The sequence below is a fragment of the Anas acuta genome, chromosome Z (assembly GCF_963932015.1).
Source record: "Anas acuta chromosome Z, bAnaAcu1.1, whole genome shotgun sequence".
NCBI lineage: Eukaryota > Metazoa > Chordata > Aves > Anseriformes > Anatidae > Anas > Anas acuta.
In genome coordinates, this window is record NC_089017.1 from 54,433,647 (window position 1) to 54,446,563 (window position 12,917).

General features: G+C 36.7%; 1 protein-coding gene across 1 annotated transcript in view; it reads right to left on the minus strand.

Moving 5' to 3' along the window:
* Positions 1 to 12,917, minus strand: part of FBXL17 (F-box and leucine rich repeat protein 17) — a 307,609-nt gene that overhangs the window by 170,456 nt on the left and 124,236 nt on the right. The gene's annotated exons all lie outside the window — the stretch shown is intronic.

The following is a 12,917-nucleotide window of genomic DNA, read 5'->3' on the forward strand; positions in this document are numbered from 1 at the left end:
AATGTTTTTATATTCCTCTGAGTCATGACTTGAGTGTAAATATACACACCTCAGATGACCACTGGAATATTCCAGTAACTTTAGCCATTTTTCAACAGATATTATGATGAAAAAACCCTCTCTGCACTCTAGGTGTCTGGTATCTGTGTAATTACAGTACAACTGCAAGACAAAATTTTCAGTTTTGGATAAGAGAAATTTTATACATCTTGTATCATCACTTGTTTTTTGTAAAAAACAAAACAAAACAAACAAAAAAAACTTTTGGGAAATAATACAGAGAAAACAACTTGTGAAGAAAGTATTTCCTCTCCCACTGCCATTTAGCACTGTGAGATTTAGACAATTTAGCGTAGATCCACTGCAGATGAATCAGAATTTATGATGTTCTTATAGGGCAGATAAAACAGGACATGAGTAAACTGCACCAACAAAATTAACGTAATCTATGAGAGGTAAGAAAATCTGTGGTCATAAGACTCAGGTCCTGAAGAAATAAATAAATACGGATCTTCCACAACTTACATACATCTGACTTCATGTGCCTCCACAGACAAAAGTTCAATATGCTTAACTGGGTTTTAATGCGCTCTAAAGAAATATAAATTTAAGTACCATAAATGCTAGTACAGACATTCCACAACCATTTGCTTCTTGTCATAGCCAAGCACTTTTATCCTGGAATAAAGCTTTGTGAAGTACTTGAACTAACATCTGCAATTCTGCTAATTAAATCAGTTCACCAAAGAAATAAAAGTTGATTTTTACATATTCCTCACAACAACAGTTTCATTCAAATGCAGTTTTTCAATGTTGAAGTATTGCATAACAAGGAGATTACAACTCCTTCCTCTGCTCTCCCAATTTAATAGTCAATTCAATGAAGTATTTCAGCATGTGCTGAATTAATCACTTGAATATATCCAAATGAGATTAACAAGATTTTAGTACTGTCAAAAGAAGCACAGGATTATTCACATGTTTATATTTAACTAATTTTGTGACTTGGAGCCATATATGGCTCCACACAAAACCCCTCAGAAGATTATTAGCTACTTCAGATGAAGGAGCTCCAAGTTCTATTAGGTGTATTACTGCTTACTGCTCGCTATTCTAACTGCTGTTAGAATCTCTTAATAGAGAATTTACGACTCTGTTGCAAGTCTCCCATAAAGCTCTTGGCTTTTTTTTCCTTACCTTTTCAAGGAACAAGTAACACTCTGCTCTCTCACTTTTACACACTCCATGCAACGATATCCATAGTGTCACCTAACAAAAGTATAAAAGTACCCCATGCAGAGTATTCAGGCAGTAACAACCACAAGCAAGATTTTGCTCAAGCTACTTTGGAAAGTAAATTTGTAGTAACATGGACCAATTTATTCTCACAGCATTGCCTAAAGCCCTAGACACAACCTAACTTTGGTATTCTTTTTCCCGTGTTAGATCGAACATTCCTCTTTGCACTCTATGGCACAACTATTTTGAGCAACCCTCTAGCAGGACACAGCTTCTTACCTCATTTTCCAAAGACCAAGTGGGTGAATATTTTTTCCCTTTCTGCTCAAACTTAGTCAATCACTTTCAAGGCTCAGGATGAACATCTCCGCTTCTTCATTTAAAAGATTGTTTTCATTTTAGTCTATACACAGGGCATGAACAGATGATTGCTGCTAGTGTTAACTACATTAACTGAGGAGCTTACAACCTTGTTGACATGTTTCCACGATCCAAAATAAAATAAGCTTACCTAATATTCTGCTGAGCACTATAGGTATGAACCACTTACTTTGTACTGCAAGGGAATGACAGTATGTGCATGGCCAGCTCACAGATTCCATTGATTAAAGGACTAAGTAATTTGTACGGAATGATAAACAAGCACTAGGGGGCTACGCCTTGTCAAGTAATTAGTAACTTCCTAGATAATTTAACAGTCGTGTTATAACAATCTGAAAATACATTTTGGCATTGCACAATGTATAGCTATAAAGTGTTCACAAAAAGGTAAGACTGGAAATGTTGTCCAGTTCTCCATACACATGAGGGTTTGTTGTTCTTCAAAGTTATGTGCAACTGCAATTACATCTGAAGAATGTATCCACTCTACTGGAAAACCAAAACAAACAAACATACACGACCCTGAGTAACCCTATACTCTAAACAATTTCTATGTATGTTAATTTCCAAATATGAAGGGGACATAAATTAAATACAATAAAAAAGTGGGGAAATAAGGAGACATCACACTCACAGTATCAATACCACCTGCTATTTTAAAATTGCAAAGATAGCATTACTATTTTTAATTTGGGCAGCTTTTTCCAGGAATCTTTTAATCACATAAATGGCAATACAGGAAAGAAGTGCTAGTGCATTTCTTTATCAGTATTAATCATATTAGTCTCCATTAAGAGAGAAAATAAAGAACATTTAAGGTTTTACTAAAACCTGTATAAATTATATATGCCAGTATGACTTCATCAATATTATTTATAATCTGCTTTAAAAAAGAAGCTAGTTTTATTAAAACTAAGTGTATAAGTTCCAATTTTACACTGAACATAAATAAGGTTTATTTCTCTATTATTACCAGCTTCTACCTTTAAAAAGAACAAACTGGTACTTCTCACATCTTTTCTAAATAAATGTATTTTATGTGGTCATCAAATACACTGAGTTGCAACCTAAAATGAGTCTTGGAGTTTTTTCAAGAAATATGTTTAATCTCATTTAGTTTCTCATCAGCTCTAGTGCTTTCTCAATGCTTTGCAAGTATTCCAATAATGATTATGTATTTTTTTTTTCTTTTAGCTCTGGAAAAAGATATACATCCGTAAATTCTGCTACAAGTACTTACACCTTTTCATTTTGATGTTGAGAATCTCCTCTTCAAATATGCTTGTACAAATTACAGAAGTTAGTTCTTTTCAGAATTTCTTTCTTTTACCATAAGAAAAACTGAGTAAGTTAAGAATAAGGCTCAAATGAAAAGATTATGTAAGCCATAGCTTGCATAAAACATGCAGCCGAATCATGACTATACTCAGAAAAAAAAAAAAAAAGAAAAAAAAGTAGAATTGCACATTCAAGTTGTTACAGCCATGAGACTGTACAAAGCATTCAAAAAAGCTCTTTAATAAAACATGAATGGCTTATGCCATTTTGCCTGGCTCAACTTGTAATCCCTTAAAAACTCTTTAGGTTAATTATATCTAAATACGTTGTTTTTTTTTTTTTTTTTTTTTCCTCTTCTTAGATACTATAGAAGCATTACACAATACATAAAGAAAAAAAACACAGACTGGTTAATAGCTTGTTAATATCCTAAGGCTTTAACAATAATTACACAGACATACTGTGAACCAGAATTTATGAGGCTAATCACTGCCTAAAGCATACATTTTATATGAGACTTTCTTTAAAGGTTACTGTAGGTTGTATAATACCCAATACACCAATAACATTGGAAAAAAAAAAAAAAAAAAGATTTTAAAGAAGATATTATATGAAGGGAAATAAAATAACATCAATAATAATAAAATAAAATCATATGTATACTTGCACAATTTTGCCAGGAATATGGGAGTAGCAGTAGCAGTATAGCAGTAATAGAGCAGTAGCAGGGATCTATTATTTTAGGGCAGTATGGTACATTAAAAAGAGCTAGAAAATAAGAAACTAATCTGGATTTAGCAATAGACAAAATTGTATACAGTATTTTTTATTTATAAAATACTGCTATGAATGTTAAGAATGTGCATGTAGTAGATATGGACAAAATTGGGAATATCTTTCAGGAATAGTATTAAATTAAAATCTGTCATTCTATATATCTAAACACTTCTGTGTTCTTGCAGTCTTTGAGACCTGTGGCACAGTACCAACAGTAAATCTGCTGACATTTTTTTCCTCCCAAAAGATAGTATTATGACTAGCTGCTAATATTTGGAGCATCACATCTAGCTCATTTTAGGTTTGGGAGGGTTAGCCACTATATATTTGTGCAATTACCAAAATCTTCATGTAGATGGCAAGCAACCCTAAAGTAACAATGTCACATAAAGATCCCCCAAAACAATTCCTGTTTCTCAAGATTCTCAAACACCAGCAGATTTTGTAACAATGAAATAACTGAAGTAAATCAATTTGAAATGCATTAACAATGTAAATGAAGTACACTAAACTGTATCAACTATGTAACAACTATGCAAATCAATTTGAAATATATCAACATGGCTGAGTAGGGACCTGCTGATCAAACTAAAGTTCGGAGGAAATGCACAGGCAGCAGAAGCAGGGACATGGGAAGAGCAGGGAGACACCACCCAGATGGTGTCTCAAAATGGAATCACAAAAACCAATGAATGCACAATGGGAGCAAGGGATGCAAAGAATGCTAAAGAGGGTTTCTACAGGTACTATAGCCAGAAAAGGAAGTCTAAAGAGAGCGTAGCCACAATGACAAGATGTGAGAAATGGTGACCATAGATGTGGAGACAGGTGACGTGTTCAGCTTGGTCTTCAGTGGTGGTTGCTCTTCCCATGTCTCTGAAGTCTCTGGCCCTCAAGGCAGGGACTGAGGGAACAAAGTCCATCCCGTTATATATGAAGGTAGTGTTTGAGACTGCCTGAAAAACCTGAACATATGTAAGTCTATGGGACCCAATGAGATGCATTCTAGATGAGTTGCTAAGCCACTCTCCATCATATTTTAGAAGTCATGTCAGTTAAGTGAAGCGAGTGCAGAAAATGCATCACATTGATTTGTAAAAAAGGAAGAAGGACCCTGGTAACTACCAACCAGTCTTACCCGGGAAGATCAAGATCCACAGATCGCCCTGAAAACTATGCTAAGGCATACAGAAGAGAGAGGAGTGATTCAAGACAACCAACATGGCTTCACCAATGACAAATTGTGCCTGACAAATCTAGTGGCCTCTTACAGTGAAGTGACTGCATCAGTGGACAAGGGAAGAGCTACTGATGGCACCTACCTTGATGTCTGCAAGGCTTTTGATACAGTCCCCCACTATCAAGATGCAGATCAGTGATGAGTGGTGTTCCTGAGGCTCTGTATTGGACAGGTGCTGTTTAATATCTTTGTTAATGATGTAGACAGCGAGATTGAGTGTAACCTCAGCATTTTGCAGATGACACCAAGCTGAGGCAGGTGAGGTTTAGGCTAGACATCAGGAAGAGGTTCTTCACTGAGATGGTTGTCGCACACTGGAACAGGCTCCCCAGGGAAGTAGTCACTGCACCAAGCCTGTTGGAATTTAAGAAGTGTTTGGGCTGTGCACTTAGTCACATTGTCTGAAATTCTGGGTAGACCTCTGTGGTGCCAGGCATTGGACTCAATGATCCTTATGATTCTATGAGTGGTGCACTTGATGTGATGGAGGGAAAGGATGGTGTCCAGAAGGACCAGGACAGGCTCAAGATTGGGCCCATGTGAACCTCAAGAAGTTCAATGAAGCCAAGTGCAAGGTGCTGCACCTGGATGGGGGCAATCCCCAGTATCTGTACAGACTGGGTGATGATTGAGAGCAGCCCTGTGGCAAAGGACCTGGGAATACTGGTGGGTGAAAAAGTTGTATACGAGTTGGCAGTACGCCCTTGCAGCCCAGAAAACAAATCATATCCTGGGCAGCAGAAAGAAAAGTCTGGCCAGCATGTTAAGGGAGATGATTCTGCCCTTGCTCTCATGAGACCTCAGCTGGAGGACTGCATCCAACTTCTGGGCCTATAGCACAAGGAGGACATAGACCAGTTAGAGAGGGTCCATAGGAGGGCCACAGAAATGATCAAAGGGCTGGAATACCTTTTCTATAAAGTTTGAGAGATGTATGTTTTTTCAACTTGAAGAAAAGAAACCTCCAGGGAGACTTTATTGCAGCCCTTCACTATATAAACGATGCTTGTAAGAAAGAGAAACTTTTTTACCAGGGACTGTAGTGACAGGGAAAGCGGCAATGATTTTAAACTGAAAGAGGGTAGATTTAGATTAGATAATAGGAAGAAATTTTTCAACACAATAGTGGTAAGGCACTGGCACAGGTTGCCCAGCGAAGCTGTGGATGCCCCATCCCTGGAAGTGTTCAAGGCCAGGCAGGATGGAGCTTTGAGCAACCTGGTCTAGTGGGAGGTGACCCTGCAGGACGATTGGACTAGATGATCTTTAAGGGCCCTTTCTAACACAAACCATTTTTTGATTCTATCATTCTGTAACTATCTTCATGTGTCTTTTGTGGGGAGGACCCCTTACAATGGTACAGAATACAGACCAAGTGGGAAGCAGTTCTGCAGAACTACCTGGGGCCTAGGGCTGTGGTAAGACAGCAAGATGATCAAGAGCCAGAAGTGCACTCTGGCAGCAAAGGAATCCAAAAGCATTATTTTCTGTATGAGAAGACTGAGATGATACTTCTGTTAGCAAGAGATTGGACTAGAGACTTCCCGAGTTCCCATTCAAGCTGAAAGATCCCATCCCAACTACACTGTATGCTGGTAAGCCAACAGTTTATGTAAAAGTTAAGACCTGCCAGTTACAATCAGAAAGTCAAAAAAAATAAAAATGCAGAACTCGTTTTCCTTTGTTATTCCATCTTTTTCCTTTGTAATTCAATCTAAGAGATAATTATCATTTTAAATCTATTTCATTTCAGATTTAAATGTCTATTTTATCACAAGTTTTTCCATTCTATTTGCAGATTTAAAACTTTCACTGTTATCTTAAAACTATTCTACACCTGTTTTGCAAGCCAGTCACCGTTGAATCTTCTTTCTGAAATGTTAAAAGATAAGATTCCTTTATTTTAAAAAATATCAATAACAGAACTATTTTTCATATTGTGATATTATCCTTACTAAAGGGTAAATGCAAAGATGATACAGCCTTTTCCCCAGCACTCTCTTTTAACAAATGCTCTTTTCTCACAATGTTCAGGTAGTAGCTTCAGTTCACTTTACTATTCTTAATCCCTAAATCTAATTCAGAGTTGCTGCTCTCAAAGGTATAGGTACACCTCATTGCATAGGTACATTCCGTATTCTTTGTTCCTGAATACACAGTTTTGAATATGACTACAGAAATGCATTTTGTCAGCAGACTGAAGGTAGTCACTAGAATAATCTAGATGGCTTGGCACTAGCAGTCTATTTACCATTTGCGCTCTTCTTGCATCATCTATAGATTTTACCAGCGATAATTTTATATACACCTAGAAGATATACATAAAAATAATGAACAACTGTTGACCTCTTACAAGTCTGTTTCAACACATGACACCAGCCCTGGTTCAAATTAAGAAAGCAAAATACATGCAAGAAATATGAGTATGATTCTTTAGTAAAAGAAAGATCATATTAACTTCATTCTGAAGGATATAAAATTGGATTTATAAATATGAGTTTGACTAGCCTTCAAATTTATGGATAATAAATATTTCATAGTCCCTACTCTGTTGCCTGAGAAAGAAATAAATATAACAATAGTACCCAGTAAAAAGAAAGAAAAAACTTCCCAAGCAATCAAGTGTTATGTTCCTTGAAAGGGAATTCTACAGCTACAAATCTCAACTTCTGTTAAGCATCACAGCACTCTGACTACTACAGCAGCAAGTGGCACATTCTGATCCCTTTCTGCAAGTATTTAATAGATTTTAATTCCTTTTTTTCAGGAAGCTTAACACAGATGAAAAATGAGTATACACTAGATGTCTAAGCTATAAAATACTGTCTTTAAAAACTAATGACACTAAGCTCTACTTCATTTAATCTTTTTTTTTTTTTTCAGCATATGAAAACAATCCCTTAGAGCTACAGATATTACAGACCTGAGGTACAGTATCAGAACCTTAAATATTAAGACAGATGCTCATATTATTAGATATTGAAATATACTAGTTTCTGCTTTTCTTAAGTTCAATTATCCCTTTATAAAATAGGAATATCTCTCCACTTTATCTAGGCTTTGTAAATAAAATAATAAATATTTGTGGTACTTTAATTAGTGGTTCTTAAAAAGATAATTTTTCCATCTTAATTTATGAAGTAGGAAACTGAGTTGTTGAGTTTAAATGATTACAGTAAAGCCTAAAGCAGCACTCGGATACTGTATTTGATGCCACATTCACAGGACCATAGTTTTCAAAAACAGTCATTTCTCTTACAGTTAAATGTTTTTATATTTAATCTAACCATCAAAAAATCATAGAATGGCTTGGGATTGGAAGGGACTTTGAATATCACCTTGTTCCAACCCCCCTGCCATGGGCAGGGACACAACCCACTAGACCAAGTTGCTCAAAGCCCCATCCTGCCTGGCCTTGAATTCTTCCAAGGATGGGGCATCCACAGCTTCTCTGGGCAACCTGTTACACTAACTCACCACCCTCAAAATAAAGAATTTCTTCCTGATATCTTATCAAAATTTACCCTTTTTTAGTTTAAAGTCATTACTCCTTGCCCTATCACTACACTCCTTGACAAAGTGAACCTCCCCAGATTTTGTGTAGGCCTCCATTAAATACTGGAAGGATGCTATAAGGTCTCCCTGGAGCCTTCTCTTCTCCAGGCTGAACAGCTCCAACTCCCTCAGCCTTTCTTCATAGGAGGTGCTCCAGCCCTCTGATCATCCTGGTTAGCCCTCCTTTGGACTTTTTCTAGTATACCCATGTCATTCTTGTGCTGAGAGCCCCAGCACTGAACTCAGGGCTCCAGGTGGGGGTCTCATAAGGGCAGAGTAGAGGGAGGAGAACCACCTCCTTTGACCTGCTGGCCATGCTGCTTTTGATGCAGCCCAGGATATGGTTGGCTTTCTGGGCTGCAAGCGCACACTGATGGCTCATGTAGAGCTTCTTATCAGCCAACACCCCCAGGTCCTTCTCCTCAGGGCTGCTCTCAATCTATTCTCCACCCAGCCTCTATCTGTGCTTGAGATTGCCTTGGCTCAGGTGCACGCCCTTGCACTTGGCCTCATTGAACCCCACGAGGGTCACACAGGCCTGTCCTCTCAAGCCTGTCTGGGCCCCTCTGGATCACATCCTTTCACTCAAGCATGTCAGCTGCACCACACAGCTTGGTGCCATTGGCCAACTTGCTGAGGGTGCACTGGATCCCACTGTCCATGTCACCAACCAAGATGTTAACCGCACCCATCCCAATACAGGCCCCTGAGGAACACCACTTGTTATTGGTCTTCACTTAGGCATTGAGTCATTGAGTGTGACCATCCAGCCTATTCCTTACCCACCCACCATCAAATCCATGACCCATCCATCAAATCCATGTCTTTCCAATTTAGAAAAAAGGGTATCACATGGGACAGAGTTAAATGCCTTGCCCAAATCCAGGTAGATGATGTCAGTTGCTCTTCCCTATCCACTGTGTTTCCTTCTTTCTCCTAATAAGTATTATCCTTCATGTAATACCAGATGATGTTAAGAAAACAACAAAAAAAATCCACCTCTCTTCTTCAAGTACTTGCTATTCAGTGTGAAATTAAAACTTTTGCATTAATATTCAACTACTCTCTTGTAACTTATGAGTGTACATTTTTTAATGAATAACATTAAGAAAAAAGCAAGGGCTAATCTTGAACTACTGGATATTATACATAACAGTGTTCCAACCTCTTAATGTCAGTGTCTCAGTCCATTGATTGGTACCAAAAGTCCAGTATCTGCTCTGTGTACTGAAAGCTCAAGGCAAGCACTGCAGGTGTCCAGGCTCTACTTCCTTATATCCTCTGAAACATATCTCAGTAACAGAAAATTAATTTACAAGGTCTATCAAAATTTCCCAACAAAAAATATCCTGTATATCCTGACCTTTCAAAGGTCACGAAATAATCAATCCAGCAGCTTCCACCTTCTTGGTTAGTTTTCATACAACAGTGAAGTGCAAAGCTTGTAGTGACTCCAAATCCTGGCCTGATCTTTCTCCCTGCAAGCTGTTTTCCCCCAGCTTCCTGCTCAAAGTACTAGATTTAACTGTTTGTCTCTGTAACCAGATGATATCACAGACATAAGATGAATGAGGTAAACAACAGCTGCAACTTCACTTACAACATAATTTAATTTAAATATAAAAATATAGGCATAACATCTAGCCCCATATAACTATGAGTTCATTCTTTATTTGAAAAACAAGCAGGAGACCCTGGCCTAACAAGATCTTCAGTCTTTGTTCTCACCTCCCACCCACAATACCTGCAATTCTGATGCATAATTCCTAGCATTACCAGCTACACTAGATCTATCCATTTCATCAAACGTGTCAAACAAACACACACAAATAAACTTAGAAATATAACCCAAAATATACTGTAAAGAGATATGTGGACTATGTAGAGAGATGTAGAGTATGGAGATCTTGGTCCATCTACACTTGGCCTTTTAATTAGATTTACCCATGAGCCCTGAAAATAAAATCAGAAATGCACCACACGGCAAAAATGTTGGATCAAAACCCAAGATGGGATGCCAAAATGACTCAAATTCTCTTAATTATAAATATGAATATAATGTATGGAGGAACCTACAGGATACCTAGTAGCACCTATAGTCATTCAGGTGACATACAGCCAAACATTTCACAAGAAATAGCTGCACTGCCATTTTGTAACTTGTGTTCTTCTGAATGACGTTAACCTACATAACTGGATGAAAAACTGCAACCAACTTACAGCTCCTGTTCTTCTGGACCCAGTTGTAAGCACCTGAAAGTGCCTCTGCCTATTTTCATTTCATTTATTTATTTATGTGTTTTCTTCTCTAGATCGTCTTTCTGAATAAAATCCCATGACAGTATTCCCTGTTTTGCCTTCCACACATTCTGGATATCCACTGCATTGAGTATTTCTAAATATCTCCACCATGTTTTTAGAAAGTGTACTGCAAAAATAATCAATTTTTCAATATTGTATTCCCTATGTACATTCCCTATGTTCTTATCATATGTTAACAAAATAACTCTTTATGCTAAAAGCATAATTGAGATGTTAAGCCAAAATCAAATTTCTAGATTGCTTTTTGTTTTAATTAGTTTTGATTCAAAGTTCCAATCTGACATATAAAGCTCTATTTATTGAGTCTTGGCAACATAAACGAACAACCTGTCTGATTCAGTGAGAATCTTTTTAAGGTATGATGAAAGACTCAACTTTTCTCTTAGAGCATTTCCAGGCACGTAGATTCACAATTTGATTATTTGAAGAAAAAGCTCAAGTTTTTTCATTATCTCCCAAATGTATATAAATCTATTTTTCACATTTTTATGTCTTGGGTGAAATGAGGGCTGCAAACACACCAATATTTAACCACAGATATGGTAAACACATGTATCATTTTATGTTCCTCTACTGAACATTTTGCAAGAAAAACCAATAACAACTTCAATACTAACCTTAACCTTGATTTTAAGTAACAGTCCTTAAACAGTCTTTCAGTCCTATTTCCACTGAATTTGCTCTCATAGTTTCCCTCATCTTGTCCCTCCACATTTTGGTACAACTAGATTGAAATTATTTCCAAGTTTATGAAACTTAAGTGTCCTTCAATTTCTGAACTCTTTCCTTGAAAATAATTTATTTCTTGCTGATTATTTGAATGCCACTAGAATTTGCAGATAAGATGGTGCCATACACTAACTGTCCTTGAACCTTTCTTGGGTAAAAAATGGTATCAACAACTGCTTAGCACAAAACACATTTTCAGGACAGCCTACAGAGACATTACCACACTTAATACAGCTACCAGGTGTGAAGTGATATTGAATTATGCTGATAACTGCCCTCTGCTTTGTATGTGTGTCCTGAAGACAATCATTGGTGAAAGAAAAAACTAGGGAAAGAAAAAGTGGAACAAGTAGCGTCACAGCTAAGTCTTTTTTACTATATATTATATCAAAATTAGCTCACTTCAACATTCAGCATTATTGAGTCATAAAAACTCTTCTTTGTCTAGACTTATTATCAGTTTGAATCTTTGAATATAAAGTAATCTCAATATTTTCTGTAATTCTGTAACCATTTCAGATTATGTGATCTCAGTAAGAAGATCATGGAAGTCTCAAAGTCTTTCAAAGCAGGAAAATAATATGGCTTCTAATAACACAATATAAACACACATTTGCATCACATGAGTTTCCATATCCATGTTACTTTGCTAGAAAAAGTAGGAATATGAAACTGAATTTACTCTGCCTTATTGAATGTTCTTCTCTGATCCATCTTATCAGATGGATTTGATGAGCCAGTCAATAATTTCTATTGTTTATTTTTCAATTACATTTACTATTTACATATTTAGTATTTTATTCTTAGTCAAGAGTTGGTTGGTTGTTTATTTCCAATAGACTTTCATTTATAGAGTACTGCATTACTGGATGTTTCTGCTTCTAGAGTAACCTGCATAACATTGTCTTAAATTGCTTGTATACAAACACGCACGCGCACACACACACACAAACAAACAAACAAAGCAAACAAAAACACAGAGGGTAGAAAGAAACAGACTAGTTAACTGATGACACGTGTCTTTATATATCAAAATGCTGAATGCATCTAATCTTGGCATCTAATAACATAATAAGTCTTTCTAAGGCTTACTGTTTAACCATTTCTATGTATGTAATCAAATAGTATACGAGGAACACAGTCTCCACTGCTATATGAAGCTAAAAAAAACGACAGAGACAATGAGAGTGTTAAACAGTTAACTATTAAACAGTTCAATCTCTTTAATTAGGAAGAAATAAGTTTATCAATTATTTTGCAGATTTTACTATGTAGGAAAAATATAGTTTTCATGTTTCTCATTTTCCCCACTCTACTACATCTTCATTGCAACTTATTGCAACTGTGGCATAGAGCCCCCAAAAGTTTATTATGGCAGTTGCTAATAAGAAAACAT